This window comes from Eurypyga helias, unplaced genomic scaffold (genome assembly GCF_000690775.1).
Source record: "Eurypyga helias isolate BGI_N326 unplaced genomic scaffold, ASM69077v1 scaffold853, whole genome shotgun sequence".
Lineage (NCBI taxonomy): Eukaryota > Metazoa > Chordata > Aves > Eurypygiformes > Eurypygidae > Eurypyga > Eurypyga helias.
In genome coordinates this window covers 46,465-65,873 of record NW_010241617.1, presented here as the reverse complement: position 1 = coordinate 65,873, position 19,409 = coordinate 46,465, and the positions used below count along the sequence as shown (strand labels likewise).

General features: G+C 40.7%; 1 protein-coding gene across 1 annotated transcript in view; it reads right to left on the bottom strand.

The window, feature by feature from the left end:
- The window catches only part of LOC104507483 (ecto-NOX disulfide-thiol exchanger 1), a gene marked incomplete at its 3' end in the record, with an annotated part of 72,178 nt that extends 62,622 nt beyond the window's left edge, over positions 1–9,556 (bottom strand). Inside the window, exon 1 of the mRNA XM_010148789.1 lies at positions 9,442–9,556. The remainder of the gene's footprint in view (positions 1–9,441) is intronic.
- Positions 9,557–19,409: the final 9,853 nt, after the last annotated feature.

Genomic DNA, 19,409 nt, shown 5'->3' with positions numbered 1-19,409 from the left:
GACAGTTGTTATATGTGGGCTGTATATGCTATTACTTATCTACCTGGGCTCGAGGAAACATCTACATAAATGTACCATACTTATCACATACCTTCTCCCACTCTACTATGCAATGTCCTTACCTCATGTTCACTAGAGCTACTTCAAGCAGTTGCAATACAAAGAGTTATTTGTTGTTTTTCTGAGAGAAACAGATAAAGGAAAAACAAACAAAAACGACCAAAGCAGGCTGAAACACACTTCTAAGAAGGGCATTTTCCTGGCTAACCTAAAGTAAAATCATTCCCATGTCACCTCCTGAAAAAAAACGAACAGCTTGATGGGTAAGCCCTGTTTGTGGCAGAGCCCTGGAGACGGCATCATGCAGTCCATCAGAGGTGGGGGATCCTCGTTACTGAATCGCCAAATGAACACAGACTACACTCTTCTATCCCCAGCAGACCGGGAGACAGTTGAGTTTCACATGGCAGCATTATGTATGGAGAATCTATTTTAAGTAACTTTTTAGAAGTTTCAAAAATGCATTCATTATAATTTTTCTTCTCCTTCAAAGCCTGTGTAATTGAACTCCTGGAGTTAAAGCAGCCTGTCTTTTCAGGCAGAGATTCAGAGCGAGGGGTGGGGGTGGGCAAAAACCTTGCCAATCAAGCTATTTTCATATTTTTAAAATACACTTTTATCATTGGACCAAATTGTGAAAAGAGGTGACCTCTAAGTGTCCTTGGTTAAGTGCCTGGGTGATCTGCCGAGCACTTTTATGCAGAGTACTGAAGCGATCTAAAGTCATATTGATCAAAATTTTATGCAAGACCATGAAGTATTCTCTCAGTGGTGGCTGCTAAGTGAAACTCTGGAAAAGAGGTTTAGGCTTGTTTTGTTTGGTTTAATTCAAGGTTTCTGGTGATAAATTCTGCTTAAGAGAAAAACTCACTATCTCTTCTATCAACTTTCATCTATCCTCGCTCCAAAAGCTGCCATCCCCTCTTAGCACATCACGCTCACGATCTTTTCTCCAACTACAAGCTCTGAATTGGTAGTCTGCTCCCTGGTCTCATTTATCTTGTATTCCTTCCCTGCCTCTAGTATATCATCTGTTCTTCTCCATTTACCTCACAATACTCTTTCGTGCTTTTTTTCTGGTGTGTTTTTTTTTTTCCTTTTTTTTTGTTTCCATCCATTGGCTCTGCGCTTCCCCTTACAACAGAGGCACATTTCTTGCCTTAGCCTGCCACAAGCCATTCCCTCATCCAAGTATCTCTTCACAGCGAAGACAGTGTTGTCTGTTATACTGTGCTGTTTTATTAGAGGATGGAAGAATTCATCTCACTTAACTTCAGCCAACGCAGACATCTATGTTTGAGCTTTCCCAACGCCCTCATTGTCAGTGGGGAGAAACAGATACTTCTGACAGCTTTTTTTGGACACCTATCTCACTAGGCAAAGAAACACACCTTGTAAGTACACATCTCACTTCTCTGGCTAGAAGTCTCCACTGCAATTTTGCATATGGACATCCGCTTTGAAGGACACCCATGAGATGAGATGAGATGAGCTAATTGTGCCTTGGGACCCCAACCACTGCTCAGCTACCTGCATGTCACATGAATCCCAACAGGACACTCAGTCCCAAGGGACTTGGGTCTCACTCCTGTCCTTTGCCTGCCTGATAATTCCAGCACAGTGAACCTTAAGAGAACAGAAATCATGAGTCATATTGCAATAACTCATGAGACTGTCCCCAGATATAGACACATATGGATATTTAGAGAGCGAAATGGTTTGCTTTCTGATTTTTTTTCCTGCCCATCCCCAGAGAATATGCCAACATATGACTATTAGTGTTTGACAACGGGAGCTGCCTACTCAAACGCGTTTCCTACAACTGTGATGCCCTACATCTGCCTGTTCTCTAAAGAGACAACACATCCTGGACCTTTTCCTCCTACTTCCAAATGAATCCCATCTCCTCAGCCCCACTGCTTTACCAGAGTCTTCAATCCTTTGTTCCTGCAGCTCCCATTTTAAAGATTGGTGTAGACTACACACCTTCTCAGCTATCACAGTCCCTTATTTCTGCCCATCAGCTTTGCCCAGGCTGCTACTGCCTTTTTTTATCCTTCCTGCCATGCTTGGGGGCAGCACCTTACTCTGACTGGGAAGTGAGGACAGCTACAGGGACTATTCCTTTCCCATTTCTCAGGCTGGTTGCTGTGGGTAAATGAGTGTAACAAAGAAGATTTCCCACCTCCCACATGACAGAGCAGAGCTTCCAGGCTCCTTGTGCTCCCTCATACTCATTAACTTTCAGCAGAGGTTGAATTAAATTGCTAAGTGAAGCCAGGAAATTTGTCTGTTTTCTATAAAGATGTGTATGGGATCATGAACATGTTAATGTAGGACTGCAGACTTAGGAATACCACATACTCTGTGGGTGTGCCCTTCTTCATGGGACACTTGGACATCTTTCTCATCCACTGAAGGGGAAGCAATCACATATTTAACATAAGGTCAGACAGAAAAATAGCAGTTACTGTGCATCAGCTATGATCAGGCAACAAAAACTATTTCGAGGCTTCTCTCTTGTAACTCGCTGTCAGGGGGTTAGGCAGAGGAGGCTTGAGTTGCGTATCACCGTGAATATAATAATGTTAAAAGCTCTCCCTCCCCCCAGGTGGTCCTGCTGTACCTTTACCCAGCTAACAGCACTTCCACTCCCCCTTCCCTGAAATGCTTTCTTGTACATGCATTTGCTTTCTCCAGTTTCAATTATAACTCTTCAGGGCAGGAAATCATACGGATTTTCCTTCAGGCAGGGCTAAAACCTACTAGAGACCCTCTGCTCCTTGTGCTGTAATTGGACTGATGCAGGAGCCTCCCTAGCAGGGATGTCAAGGAGCCAGTGATGCCCTGAGCTCCAGGGGCAAGGCCACCTGCCTGCCAGGCTTCTGCACAGCACTCCATGATGCCAGGCTTTTGTCCCTTTTGAGACTACTGTGATGTGATGCTGATGTGACATAAAATTAGGAACACCGATGATGATAGCATTCTCCTCCCTCCTCACACAGGCCCTCCACCTCTTTCACGTGTTTAGTAATCCTTTCACCCACCATTTTCTGAAGTGTTGTACGTTTGTTTGCCTTGCCTTATTTGAATTATAAGGTCTTCAGTGCAGAGAATTTGCCTTTATCTGTGTTGGTAAAGTACAATGTAAATTTACTGCACTATATAAATATTTTCTAATAACAAGGGCAATAACAAGAATAATGTATTTACTTTACTGTAATAGGGTATTTCCAGGCTTCAGGATACAATCAGAAACAACCCAAAGTCAACAACAAGACCAAAAGATTTGCAGAACGTTTTACTGTGTAGAGGAAGCTATGAAGTCACGGTGTGAGACTTTGGTAAATTAGTTACTTATATTCATAAATAGCAGTTGTTACTGCAGTAAAAATCCTTCCAAATTGGCCCTCTGGACACCATAAAGCAGAATGTAACCAGTGTAAACCAGCAGACCACTGCTTCACGTGTGTAGTATAAGGGCCACAAATGGCGTTCTAGTTACTTTTTAAAAAAATGCAATGTTAATACTTTCACTGCAACATTATGAATAAAGCATTTGGCCTGTAGCTACGATTATGGTAACTGATGGCTTTTGACTTGTTTACATTGTCATCCAGCAAATGGACCATGCTCTCCCAGGACTAAATCCTGACTTCAACCCTTGAACGTGCAGAGGACATTGCCTGTGCAGAGGGCACTGGGATGCATCAGTTTCCCTCAGTTTCTTCTCCCTATAGCAACACAGAGTTTTTCTGGTACAAAGGAGAAAGAATGGGGTGCCAGGGTCTGTTTCCATGCCTCTTTGGCACCATCTCAGCTCATGTCATTAATGGTTTGTTTGTTCTTTTAAGGTATCAAATTAATCAAAATAATTGTGACAATGCAAGGGATTAAACCGACAGGAGTACGAACTGCCCTTGTTTATCTAGGTGATACTACAGCAGATGCAAAGCAGATACATGTAGAGAGCAAAGCCCTGTCCTTTAAATTTACAGTCTGAATAGAAGATACTTAGTGAGACCAGTGTATTTCTGTCTAAAATATATGGTTTAATTTAGGAGTGCCTGGGTGACACTAGTAGCCTGTGATATATACATGGTCAGGTTAAATGACCTCTATGTACCTTCTTGCTTGAACTCAGAGCAACAGCAAGTGAAGCAGTTTGAATGAGTCCCATTTATTATTCTTTTAATTGTCTACTAATATTTCTTTCAGTAGAAAGACTAATAGACGCCTTTTATCTCCAGATGTCTTCCAAACTGTCCAAAACTGCAGTTCAGCCAAAACAAATACGGGGTCTTCTGTTCTCTAGAAATGGAAAAGCAACTGGACAGGGACCCAGGAGTTTCCTTTTCTATAGCTCTGCAATAGACCTTGGGCAAATAATTTAAACTGTCTGTGCCTTGATCCCCCACCCATGAAATGGTGTGATAATACTTTCTTTATCCAGCACTTTATTAATCTTGCCTACACAGGCTGTCCGCTGCTTATGGAGTATGTTCAGCATCGCAGGACTATGGCCTGGGCCTGCTGATAACACAGGATTGCATTAGGTCAAGGAATATCTTTTTTCTAGTAAAAACCAAAACAAAATATTAGTAAAACAAACAAACAAAAGACAATTATCATTTCTTACGGAATCGCTCTCTATCTGAATATGGAGAATACAGAGAGTTTCCTTTAAAAGGACTAGCAACGAAATTCACACTCTGTCAGGTGTAAATTACAGCCTATATCTCATCTCGTTCTATCTACAGCTCCTTTCTTAATCATGCATAGCAGCAGTGTACAAAAATATTTCCTGCCTGTGATCAAGGGAGTATGAGCACATAAGATGCAAACAAAATATGAGACTTTAAAAAAAAAAATTGTTTACTGGTATCTTAAAACTAAAAGTTTGTAATCATGTCATTTCTCAGTCAGATAACTGATTTACTTGGAAACACTATTGTGCTTGGGAATACAATTCAAATAAATGTATGACGTATTTTCTTCAGAAAGTTATAAGGGTCTGAGGTAGCTAAAAATAAATGAGAGGAAAAAAAAAATCCCAGGAACGTGATTATATTGTGCAATCACAGATACAGTAGATCACTTAAGTCCTGATCACAACAGAACTCCTCAGTTGAATGGCATGGGAGATACACTTTTCATCTTTTTTTCCTATTATTTTACATAAGACTTTTCAATTGCATACGCTTTATGGCATCTAATAGATTACTTCAGGCAAATAGCTATAAACCATACCAAATGCTGCAGAAAACCAGTTACATGTATGCTCACCTTTGAAACAGAACCCCTCCCCAAGTCCCATGGGTTGGTAACACTGCGATGCCACTGGCACACAGTGAAGCATCACCAAGTTCAGGAGGAGTAGGCAGTCAGAGTTGTAGCATGTTGTTGTGTTAGTCCATATTTCAGGGTATAAACAAGATCTCAGCCTTAGTAGAAATTCGATGTTGTTAATCTTCTTAAAGACAAATGTGGTTCAGGGCAAGGGAGCAGCACATTCCATTTAATTACATGGCCAGAAATGCCTGAGCCAGGAATTTCTCTCTTTTTAGCTGGCAATTTCCTTTCATTCAGGAATATTTTAAAAAGTCTTAATTGTTAAGCTGTCACTAAGCTAGGTATACAAAGACTATACCTAAGCTTTACTACTAATCATCTCTCCAACAGCTTATCGGTTGGTGAAGTCCTGATGTTTACCACAGATCAGAGGAGAAGCAATAATCTTCTAGGTGATAATCAAATTCATTGGACATTCAAGCTAAAAATGTAATTGTTCAAATAGCGAATGTATAAAACAGCTTTTTATGGCTTCTCAGTGAATGAAAAGAGATGCCATGCCTGCTATGAATAACAACAGATCCTCTGAAGAACCTGCAGACAAGGTAATAGACTTCTGTGTCATCTCTGGGACAGTTTTTGCACTTTCCAGGATAAGGCAATCAAGCTTTGACCCTTGGCTTCACAGTACTCAACATATGGGCCAGTAAATTCAGCTTAATTGGGGTCAATGCATGTTTCTATGGGGGTTTTAATGGTGGATTCATGCTCCATCTCATCTCAGTGGTACTAAGATTCATGTAAGCAGATCCATCACTGCAAATGGCCTGGCCTCTGTTATCATTAACTGAAGCATATTAAGAGACTTGGCAGAAAAAAAAAATATCCAAATTTGAAATGTCAAGAGACAGATCCATCTAGTTTCACATCCTGTTGTTATAATATACCTTAATTACAGTTAATTAGCAGATATTGTTCCTGGTGGAAAAGCATCTGACACAGCTTTCGTGGGTGATTAAACACAGAACAGAATCAGATATATTTGTTGAAAAGCTGGATCTGTTTATTATGACTGGACAACTCTATCTAAAGTATCATTCACGCAGACCTGTTGGAGCAATCCCAGAGGAGGCCACGAAGATGCTCAGAGGGCTGGAGCACCTCTGCTATGGGAACAGGCTGAGAGAGTTGGGCTTGTTCAGCCTGGAGAAGAGAAGGCTCCGGGGAGACCTTATAGCCCTTTTACAAGGGCCTGTAGTGTCAGGACAAAGTGTAATGGCTTTAAGTTGAAATAGTGTAGATTTAGATTTAATATAAGGAAGACATTCTTGACAATAAGGATGGTGAGACACTGAAACAGGTTGACTAGAGAGGTTGTGGATGCTCCATCCCTGGGAGTGTTCAAGCCCAAGCTGGATGAGGTTTTGAGCAACCTGGTCTAGTGGAAGGTGTCCCTGCCCATGGCAGGGGGATTGGAACTAGATGGTCTTTAAGGTCCCTTCCAACCCAAACCATCCTATGATTCCTATTACATAGCAAAACAAAAGAAAGTAAAAGGCCAAAAATATTTCCCTTGCCTCATGATGCTTTAATATTCCCTGTGGTCTCCTTAAATTTTCTGCTGCTAGTCCCTTAGGACTCTAGCACATGATCCAGCTCCCAGTGAAGTTAATCAGAGGCTTCTCAGTTGGCTTCAGCTGAGCTACACCAGCTGAAATGAACAGCACATAGAGGAAAGGGCTGAGGGACAAGTGCTACAGGGATTGACCTCTGTGGAAAAACAATGCAGTTGCACACAATGTCAATGAGGGCTTCAATGTCATTTGGGAAAGAATAATTTTTGATTTATTGGAGGAGTGTGATTAGCTGGAATCCTTTCCTCATATAGTATAAAATACAAGAAGTTGAAACCCAGACTGCAGCCATGAGCTCAGCTTCTGCTGGTGTCAAAAGGCTTTGTGTACACTCATTGATCTATGGCTGTATGTGACCCTGAAATATGTTTTGCTGGGCTGCCTGAGATCATTGCTCATGCTTAGAATAGAAACATCAGGATCAGTTTTATTGCTGAAAAGTAAGCAGTGAATGTCTTCTGCCTGAAAAGTAACTAAATTAACATTCTGAAGTAATCTTCTTTTTCAGCAGAAGAGGAAAAAAAGCATTATTGGCTAGATTACTTGTACTAGAAAAAGTCTTGTTTTTCACAAACTCTATGCACAATGGTTTCCTAAATGCTCGTTTACTCTGAACTGCAACAATTGTGATAAATCTTTTGCTATTTACTCTTTAGTGCAACTACATGCTTTGGGCAAAGATTTTATTATTATAATTTATTTATTTTTAAAAGCAAAATCATTCTTTTAATGCATTTTTTCATTCCCAGTGATGGATTTTATCTTTGATATGTGATCCAGCTATTTAACTACCTCTCACCACTTCTCCCATGAATTGTTTATACAGCAACTTGGCAGCATAATTTGCATATCACAGGAAAGATCCCATTACATGTTCCCAGAGGTGCGGTTTCACCAGCTTTATCACTTTCTGCCACCTATACATATCCCTGAAGCACTGTCTGGCTAATCCAGAAAGGCATTTCTTGGCTGCCAATAGCAATTAAACATTAATTGTGCAGTTAAAAAATTTTCAGTCACTCAAAACTTATCTCCCCATTGTCTTCAATAAACATAATACCTAAAAAAGATATTTATCTTTTCATACAAAATTTCCTGCTGCAGGAAGATCACAGAGTATTACCTTTACTATATTTGGTTCAGCTGTTGCAGACTTGACCTAAAATAATTAGAAATGGGACAAATGCACTAAGACAGAAAAGTTGAAAAGAAGGGAAACGTGCCTACATGTAAGAGTAATTCAATGTAGCACAGAAAAGCTAAAGCAGACTTGGGGCTGGACTGGGGCTCTCCAGACTCATTTGGTGACCGAAGGGGACAATAGCTCTAAGTGCAAGCTTTTTGGTGACGGAAAGACTATAGTTGGGTGTATTCCAGATTATTCTTCACCCACTGTATGAAACATAAAAAAATGATGGCAGAGCATAACTTTCACTGAGAGGAGCCCTTACTCCAAGAGCATCCCCAGCAACATCAAAGCATACAACCACTGGGGATCAGGGGACAGAAATTAAAGGGGAGTCAGATACACACCACAGCAAAACATCAACAAATTTCCTTGTGCAAAGCACTGCTGCCTCCAGACGTTTTCCCAGTAAGCAGTCAAACAGTCCTGTGCCTTCAAATAGTCATCCAACACATACTTGGGGGGAACAAAAATTGCAGGTAACCTACTCTTGCTACTTTTGATTCTCCCTGCGCAAATCTACCTTGCAGTGAAAGACTATGAATATGAAATTTTAGAAATGCAAACTCAGTTGGGGTGAAATTTGAAGTCTGAGATTTAGACTAGATTTATTAACAAAAACAGCCTCCTTAGAAAGCACCCCAGGCAACCGTAGTGACACCACCCATACATTGCAGTCAATCCAATAGCTGCCCCAGCACCTTTTTCTCTAGCAATACGACAAACCCACAAAATCCATAATACCACAGAAGGCTGGGAGACAGAGAAGGGGTTGATTCACCGACAAGATTTAGGGGCTATTGAATCGGCAGCCTTTGAGTCACAAAGTCAACCTCAGTAGATGGTGATTGAGACTTGTCCTCCCATAGCCCGACAGTGCATTACATCGTGCAATAGCTGGCAATCACAGTGACAGAGCAAAAGGCAGATTAAGCACAGCTGTCCCCTCAGGTCCAGGGATAGCCTTGTGGGCAAGAAGGAAAATCAGAGCTGTTCCCACCTGTTTTTTAAAAGAGAGCATTTAGTTTTCGAGCCTGTCAGCATGATCCTTTTTGAACGTATTGTGTTTACTGACATGCCACCCTGACATTTTGGTTTAGTAGTACAAAAAATAAAAATAAAAATAAAAAAAACACTCAAGAGATAAGGTTATAAAATCAAATATGATGTTTTCTGCATGTTAAAAGAAGTATTGCTCCCACAGAGACCTGGAAGCTCAAACTGCTGCAGCACTGTGCCAGTACATGAAAACCAAAAAATGGAACTGACCTGGGTTTCACGGTTCAAGCATGCCGTGGCAGGGATCCCAGCACTACTTCCAAATTCAACACTCGAATAAACACGGTTGTAGTTTCTTGAAGTGGATGCTTTTAATGCAATCTGAAAAGGGTGAGGGAAAGGGCATACTCCTGAAGCCTATATTTCTTAGGTAGAAATAATTCTGTCTAGAGAAGCTCAGCTTGTGACTGTTTGCTATTAAGACTGCACAGGAGAGAGGGACCGTCTTTGAGTTCACATACTTAACACTCAGTGGTGTGTCTGCAGAGTGGCAGGAAATAAACAACAGCAAGGAAGGTTAACCAGAGACCTGCTGGCTAAAATCTATATGCCTGGATACAGAAGGGAGAGGGCTTTAAGGTCAGATATAATTTAATTGTTTCTAATAGAGGGATCAGCCACAGGGCTACCAAACACAAAGACACCTGTCAGAAACTGTACCTGCTTCCCGTCACCTCCCTAAACCCAAAACAGCAGTCATACATGTCATGTCGGTCTTTCTGAACTGATCTAGAACTCTTTCCTATTCCCCATATATAGCACCAGTGGAAAGCACCTGTACATTAAGTAGAAGACGACAGAGACATTAAATAAGACACCAATGCATGGACTGCCATCAGAATACCTAAACCCCTCAGTTCCATCACCTCTGTCTTTATTTCCTATGACATCTGCGTGCCTTCTGAAGAAATGCCACCGTTCTGTTCTAATTACATCAAGGGAACATCCACACAGAACGTCAGACACATAAACAAATGCATCTAAGCCTGACATGAGATGGTAACAATCCCTTTACTTGGAGTCTGCCTACCAAAATTTCACTGCTGCTCCAACAGATTTCTCCTTTCTCCACAATGCAACAGGTAGGAAAGAGTAGTGTAGTACTGTGGTTGCATACATTTTTTGCATACAGAGTAGGTATAGATGCTAACCCAGGCAATTTCATATCTCTAGGTATTTGTTCTATGCTTGTAAAATGAAATGGCATTTTGCATCCCATCTTGACTGGAAGAGAGAACACATTTAGGTTAAAAATTGTTAAGAATTACTTGTTAATGCTGTCAGCTTTGCTGTATCTGCCTGTAGGAAGGACAGGACAGAGATGGATAATGCTTTACACATAAAATCATAGAGGAGAAAATCAGAAAGCAAGCTTTGTTTTCAACATGTTTAAACTGTTCAAATGACAGGAATCGGTTGCCTTGGAAGCAGATCTGCAGCTGAATGAAACCTTTCACCTGTCCAACATATGAAATATTTATTATCTGAGGGTGACTAGAGATTCAATAAAGCCAGACATACAATGCAGAAAGCAGACCCTGGCTCATCACCTCCATGAATTTCACAGGTCTTGTGGCAGCCAGATTAGATTTTGCCCCAGATAGAGGTAGGTGGGTTCAATTGCAGTATTGGGTGTAAGGAGAAAAAAAACCAAGAGGAAAGCAACATCTTAACTTTATATTCGATTTAACCAGGTTGGTGAAGAAAAATGCTGATGCTCCTCCTATACTGTGTTCAGTAAGGCTGGAAAATATTATCGTTTCTAATCAGAGAGAAGAGCCCACTCTCTCCTACATAATTACTTTTCCAATAAATTATTCTTGGCCACTTCTTCCCCCATAAAAATTGCCCAGTGTTTTTGTCTTGTAGAAGTTGTTGGGGTTTGGTGGTTGCTTTTTTTTTTTTCTTCTCTTCCCTTTTGTGTGGGTTGGAACTAATTTATTATAGGGCTATAACCTGGCAGAGATCCAGACACAATGATCTGAAAAATGTTCACACTAAAATTCAGTGATGGGATTCCTTGTTTATTTTATTTCAGAGCCTCCCTGAGAATTTGGTCCTGCAAAATGGAGCACAGTTGATGCACAAGTAGGCATGTAATCCAGTTCACTTTATTTTCAGGAGAAAAGACTTTAAACATTTCTGTTGCTGCAGACACAATGAGAGCCATGAACAAAAGCCAGAGCCATTATTTAAGAAAGTGATATTTTTGCATAGCTGCTTTCAGCAGTGAATCACACTTTGAAAGAACCTTGACATTTTTGCCCTTTATCACATGTATTTTTTTTCCCAGAAAATCTGGATTTCCAAGGCCTTTGGCAGCCTTACTATTGCTGAACAGCTTTAATGTCTGGATTCAAGAGGTGTTGAAATTGCCTAATTAAGCTAAGAGGTAAAAATAAAGATTAAAGTCCAGTGTCACCATATCCTAGACTGTACCACAATAAAGCACAATATTTCTCCTAACTCTGTGTGCGCGTGTGTGAGAAGTGACTGAAAAGTTGAAGAGGGTTAACACACAACACCAAAATATGATCACTCCTTTCAGCTCATGCTGCTTCCTTATCACACTCCACTTGGCAATCACATGAAGATTTTAGCAGTAAATATTGGATCAGATAACAGCATTTCGAGTCAGGATTGCAGGCTCTTGGGGCTGAGCAGAAGTTATCCTGCCCTAACAATTAAGATGGAAGTGAGGTATGAACAAGATGGGGAGGTGAGGAGGGAAGGAGGAAAAGCACAAGAGAAGAGGCAATACGGTACGTGAATGATGCCACTGTGCAATCTGTGCCATCACAGTTCGACAGTGATGCATACCCTGCTGGAAAACGGGGATTCCTAGTTTCACAGTGACAGGTAACATTTACTTCTAGCCTCTTTCACAACACAGTAGTTACATGCCCAGGAGACCAGGGTTCTATAGACTCTGCCTTCATTTTTACTGCTTCTGTGCAAATTGCTTCCTCCGTGTCTCTTACAGTGCCTTTGCCCTCTTGCTGATCACCGTGCTTAAGCTTTCCCAGCAAGTTTGCCGGAGAGAGGTTGCTAGGCTCCAAGTGTTCCAAAAAGTGCAGAACGTGCCTTCTTTCCTGCCTCTCCATATGCCTGGAATACCCTCCTCCCTCCCCCTTCCTTTTTCACCGTGGTACATCAAGTACCTTCCCTTTCTTTCAGAAAGCTGAGAATCCATCTGTTCGGCAAAGCACTCCATCTGCAACGACAGTGAGTCCAGTGATGTGCTTGCCAATATTTCAACAAAGGACTCCTTAAACCCATTCCCCTGAGTTGGTAACAGAGCCCACGTCCCCAGGGTGGGGATACTCGCAGACAAGGAGGCGTGCGGGACTGGCCGACTCTATTCATTTGGTTTTCCCATTTCCACAAAATGCTTTCTCATATCCAAGGAAGGAGGCAGCAGCATTTGGCAAAGATGTTTCTGTTATGTACCTCCTACCAGAAACATTCATACTTGGGTCCTGGAAAGAAAAAAAAAAAATCCACTTTGTTGAGGGAGTTGTAGAGTGTTCACCTGGAAAAAATACAAGGGGCGAAGAGGGTGGGGAGGGATTTGAATCCCTTTCAGGGACTGCTGAGGACTGTATCTGTGTCAAACAAACTGGGGAAAGAGCCCCAGTTACAAAGAAGGAAATCCTGCCAGATTTGCCTTTCATCAAGATTCTAGCAAAGGGCTGAGCTTTGCAAACCTAAGACTGAGGACAGGGGTGAGGGAAGAGAGCTCAACAACTAAGGCAGACAGTTTTTCAGAAGGCAAGTGTACACAGCTTTTGCCATTCACACTTCTGTATCAGGTCTGAATACATACCATAGAGTGAATAAATGCATATGTGTATGTATGCATATATGTACATACACTAGTATTTATACACATTACACGGGAGTTGCTTTTTGGCTGTGGCATTTGGTTCATAAACTGTCTCAGGCGGATTAAAATCCCAGGCTTGGTAGTTTTCCATATGTGATTTATATAGGAGTTGATATATGCAGGCTGGGATGCTTTGGCTGCATGTACTTTGGATCTCCCACTTTTCTGTCACTGTTTATCAGCAGCACAGCGTTAGGTTGACGACAAGTTGCAATTGCGCATAAATGGCCATCTGTTAAATTATATTAAACTCCAAAAGTTTTCAAAGGTGATAGTGTAATACATTATTTGCTGTTTTTTAAATAAGCAATTTCCTAAATAATATGAGTTTTTTTCTTAAAAAGCAGAACTCTCTGCATTGGAACACATAACCTATACCACTTCAAGTCTCTTATCTTGATGTGCTTTTTAAATCGTATGTAAGGAGAAAAAAACCCTTTCCTTAATGAAGGCAGCTTGCTTTAAAAAGCAGCAGGTTCTTCAGAGAAAAAAATTTTTAAAGCAGATGAGGTTTTTTTTGTTTTCAAGAACGAAGAGCACAAGATTAGCGTCAGTGGTTGCTATCACATAGTTTAGTTTGATGGCATTAATCTATAATACATGTGCAAATTATCACACTAAATAATCTGTGTTTACATGTCAGGAAGCAATTTAAAAAATATTTTCTGGTTTTGTCTACTTTTGCTGCCACATGCATAGCAAAGTGTCAAGTCTCTTACCTAAAAATGCAGGCAACACTAATTCGCCTGTCCTATAACGAGTTCTTTCAGAGAGAAATACCGATCCTTATCGAGCAAAGAACAGCAGCACATTTTGGAGCTCACCCATCTATAGCAAAACACTTCAGATCATGTTTATGTTTAAAATGTTTGTGGAATAGGCAGAGATTAAGCACGTACTCAGTCGGCCTGTTGAGCTGGGGCTTGTCTTAGGCTTCCACAAGGCGATCTGAAATGCTCAGAGCTGTCCTGCACAGCCACTAAGCTGGCTCCAGCGCCCTGGGTCTTCTGCAAAAATAGGTCTACGAAAGGTGCTACATGAAAGACAACAAAAGGTAAGTAGAGTCCAAATCCGATCACTGGGAACTTTCCCTCCAAGCCAGGCAAGGCAAAAGAAAAAGAAATTTTCATTTCTTCTGAAATGAAGAGCTGATATGGCCCAGGAGGGTTGGAGCAAGGCACATATACAGCCCCAAAAGTCCTACCAGCTAATTGGTATGGCAGGACGGTACAGATGGAACATAAGGATCATTATTTCCTTTTTGCAGACTATAAAATGAGGCACAGACAAAAAAAAGTAAGCTGCTAAAGACCTGATAAAGCAAAGCTATGACAGGAATTTGAAATCAATCCAGATCTGCTGAATTCTAGTCTGATTCTCCAACCATCAGACCAGCATCCCTCCTGACTTTGAAATAAGCATTGAAAGCATAATTAAAGTAATTTATATGTCCATCATGTTAGCCAGGCAAGGAATTAAAAGTGCTTTACAAAGAATTGTCCAAGTTACTTGTCACAACGGAGACAAGCTGAACCAGTGGTGCAGGGTGCTCATCAGTCACAAGAGCATTTTCCTCTTCCACATAGATATATGTTAGCTGCCTTCTCATTTTCCTCTGTTACCTTCAAAACTTCTTCAAAATCTCTTAAACTTTCAGTAATGTGTTCCACACAGTTTCACTTAGTTTTGGTACTAGCAAGTATCTTACCAGTCTTCTCCCTACTCTCTGCTCCCAGAGAGACTACATGGCACAGAAAGTCAGTTTGTTTTCCCAAGCCAAGCTCTTTGTAATCTCTACAGCTGTCATCTGGTTAAAAGCAGGTGAACAAGAATGCAGTTTCCATACAAAAAGTCAGGTCACCTTTCCTTGTGGAAAGAAAAGCTCCTTCCATCACTGATGTATGAATGAGCAGGAGCACAAACCCACCAGACTTGAAAACAGAGGGGTTGTGTTGAGCTATAAATGGCCCAGTAAGTTTGCATGTGGGATGGTTTACACCATGCCATGACTTTGAAATATTCTGTGTTTTCAGACCTGTGAGGAAATATCCATCATATAAGCAAAGCTGGAAACTACTCAAGAGGTACCAGCTGAGTTGTGTTACCTCTAGCACTCATGTTTTTCTTCTTCTAGCTGTGTCCTCTGCAGTACCACTTTTTTGGCCTCAGTGCACCTGTGCCCCCACTAAACACCCATGGTTATTCTCCCCATGGATGGCACGATCCTAGGAATAATACCAGGAATAAAACCAGGTGATCTAGTCATGAGTTTCTGCTGGGGCTCCACTGTAACATCTCCCTTTGCAAACACTGCTTGCAAAGAGGAGGGAAGACACTATTCACATGCATGGGTGGAAGGATCTTTTATTAAACTGTGTGGTGGTCATGCTGGTCTGATCCTTTAAGGTGACCACAAACCTGAAAACTGAGAATCTAATTGCTGCCAATAGGAGCAACTCAGTAACACAAGAAATATTCCAGTGTTCAAGCTTCTCTTCTCCCTTCCTCCTTGAGAAAAGACCTGTTTCCCAAAGGAGGCCTCTGTTTACAAAAGCACACATTAGAACTGAAGCTGGACACCAACACTGCATGCAATTAAAGTGCTGGCTGCAGCACAATTTCATCTCCAACACAGCCTCATTTCTTTCTACATTCTTGGAATATCCGGTCACTCCAATGCAGTTTTTTTCAGTCAAGGCATTATAAACTGTCTCCTAATAAACACAAGCATGTGTGTGTGCTCATGCACATAACTAACAGATCAACAAACCAACTAACCAGCAAGCTAACACTGAATATTTATACCTGGCCTCCAGTTTGCTGAGGTACCCTATTTTAATTTATCTTTCTTCAAATGTTTTCTTCACATTCCCTCAAACTTTCTTACTGCTTCAACTCTGTGTACAGCTGCTTCTTCACGAGGCAATTTTGTTGCTCAGTTAACTATCACATTAATCAGGTGAATGTGTCTCCCTAGTATATCTAACAATTGCTCATTAAATCAGGTCTCCAATACTGTTGGAAAATAATTAAAAACCTGTTTCCAATAAACAAGCTATAAAGGCATTAAGGACAAAATAGTGTAGGAAATGTGTTGGGAACACAGGGACAGAAAATTCTGACCAGGCATAGGCTGGGCAGAATTAGCTGAATACTAAATTAATTGGTAGTAGTGTCAGGCAACTAGTAAAAAGAAAGTTATAAATATTCACTTCAAATTAACAGTGGATTTATTGTGGCTGAACACAAGCTCCTTTTATGTTTGCTTCCTACAAATAGTCATGCAAAGCAAATTTGAAGCTTGTATACTCCATGATTTGCTTCCAGAATAAGAAGTATAATTGATATGGGATTCATACAGCTTGACAAAGCAAGGGAGGCTGGGCTCCCAAAATCCTTTGGTGCCAGCACACAAAGGTAATTAAACAAACCGGTGAAGGAACTGGCTCCCTGCATCCACTTTAGCTAGCACCGTGCACAAGGATACCTAATTACTGTTTGTCAGCAACTGAGGTGATGAGAGAAATCTGCCATCAGGCAATTGAAACACAAAATAAACTAGAGATAATAATACTTCCAGTGGAAGAACAAGAGACTGAATTTGTCGAGTAAATGATTCACTTTGCTTTAATTGCTACACACAGAGTGAAATGACACAGTGATATCTCAGTGACCGGATAAAATATGTCATCTTCTCCCCACCCAGCAAACCATGCAGCACTGAACAGTCGAGTTGTCTTCCCCTGCCTGCATTAAAGGAAAAGAGCTGGGAAAGATTTAAAATTCAGTTTGCAGTCGAGCAGTTTTAAATCAGCTCCAAGCCACCCACCCCACCTCCAAGTCAGTCACTGACTGTAGAGGCATCTTAGCAATAATGAGCATTTATATATTTTGCAATTCTATGTGTTTAGTTAGCACAGTAGTGGTTAATCTACTGTTTCACTTAATTAAATACTGTTAAAATTATACTTTAAGCGTCATCTAATATCTTGCTAGCACAATTACACTCTATAACCTTCCATCTTGCATCTATCACTAATTTGCTGTCTAGCAGTGTAATTTCTCATTACAAAGCATTTATCTTCAACAAGCCAAGGTGTGTCAAGTGCTCCTAACGCTGCAGCGGACACTCGCTCCAGTGAAACCATGGCCCCAGAATGAAGAAGCAGTAGCTGTCTTCCTCCTGAAAGCCACGGTGTTGAACTCCAGAAGGAATCCTATGGCATCTGACAGAAATCATATATTCTATACATACAGTCTTGGAAGGGTATTCCTAGAGCATGAGCATGCTAAGGAGGTGTGTGCTGAGGACACGCTGCTATCCTGCAATACAGCCATTGAACAAGCAGTGGAAACAATTTAACTGTACAGAAAAGCCATGACCAAACAACAGAGAAGTGATTATCAGACCCACAGGGTTAGCAAACAGAAAAAAAGGGAAAAACCCACACTCATTACAGCTGAACCTCCCCTCCTCCTCCAGAAAGCAGGTGTGTGCAAAATAGTGGAAAGAAAAGGGAAAGGACAGCCTGTCAAAGAAGCCATGGATAGAAGTGAGATTATTTGTCTTGATTTTGTATCTGAGCGCTCTTTTATATTAATGTAAGGCTTAGCTCTGCATTGCCCTCTGCTTACTCAACAGTCTAGGCAGCAGTTATTTCCCAGCTACATAGTAAGACTGCTAGTGCCGGCTGAGGTGCTCCCATGTTCTCTGACCTGTGTGTTAAATCAGACCTTTTTTTCCCTAAGTATTGAGTCCACAAAATCTTCCCATGTAAACATTCTCCCCGCTTACTGTTGGACAATCCTGGCCTCTTCAGAAAGCACACATGTAAGCATTATTTAAGCAAACAGTATATTCTTGTATGTAAGCAAAAGCATGTGTGAATGCATCTCTTCTGAAGTTTGTTATTCAATAATATGGGGAAAACCTTTCAAAGAGGACATAAATCCACTGCTTTTTGAAATTCCTTATGTCCTAATAATGAATAAGTATCAATCATCATCTGTCATAACCTTCAAGATCTTGAGAATACTATAATTTTTTGCAGTGGTTACTTAGAGATTAAAACATATAGATATTTAATGTATTAGACATTTCTAAACAAAATAATGTTTCTGTTTTTCTCAGTAAGCAGGTACAAAAAAAGCTATTGAAAATTAAATACAATTTAAAGCAGTCCTTGTTGAATAGTAAACTGTGTAAAATATCAATATTTTTGTCATAAAAACACTTCTGAAATGCTTCATGGAAGAAGACAAATCATTCCAGTCCCTGCAAAATTGCAGTCTTGGCTGCTTACAGTTAAACTAAACAAAAAAACTTTGTTTTGTGAAGCCAAAGCTTTATTCCTCAAAAGCTTTATTCAGTAGCCAAGAAAGCCAATGTTCTGAAAGAAAGTAAGAATGAAACTTAGCCAGTCTGGTCACAATTACTTCATTATCTCTTACAAGCTTAGAATGATCTGTGCATGGTACTGATAAACAGTTCTAATAGCTAAGTAAATACTACTGACCAAATCCATTTGGCCTTCACTGTACACATTTCTCACAAGAAACATGAGTTTTCACAGGATTGTTTTCTTTTTCCCCAGGAAGGCAGAAGTGTGCAAGACCTGTCCCAAATAAAAACAATTACTAGTTATAAAAACAGATGTTCCAACAATAAATATAGGCTAATGTGATAGGCAGAAATAACCACGTACAGTATTTATGTTAAACTACTCCAGTTCTGTGCTAGTTTCTACTCTGTTCTTCAGAGAAGGGCACAAACATTTATTCAGATGCAACTAGCCTTAGGAAAAATATGGAATTCCTTTGCAGTTTAGTGGTTTTGACCATCATTCACTTCCCAGGTTGTTCTTAATGGCAGTATTATTGCAGAGTCTCTCATTAATGCAATCCTGTTGATTCTGCAGAAATAAGGAAGCTTCAGCTTTTCTTTTTTCCCTTGATCAGATGTGTTTGTCCTACTTCCAGACTTTTACTATAGAACATATTTATCAAAGTCCATTGTGTTGATTTTGGCTGGTATAGATTTAATTTTCTCCACAGTAGCTAGTATGGGGCTGTGTTTTGGATCTGTGCTGAACACAGTGCTGATAACACAGGGAGGTAGCAGTGCTTAGACAGAAGTCAAGGCCTTTTCTCCTCCTCACAGCACCCCACCACTGAGGAGGCAGGGGGTGCACAAGATGTTGGAAGGGGACACAGCTGGGACAGCTGACCCCAACTAACCAAAAGGATATTCCATATCACATGGCATCATGCTTAGCAATAAAAAACTGGGAAA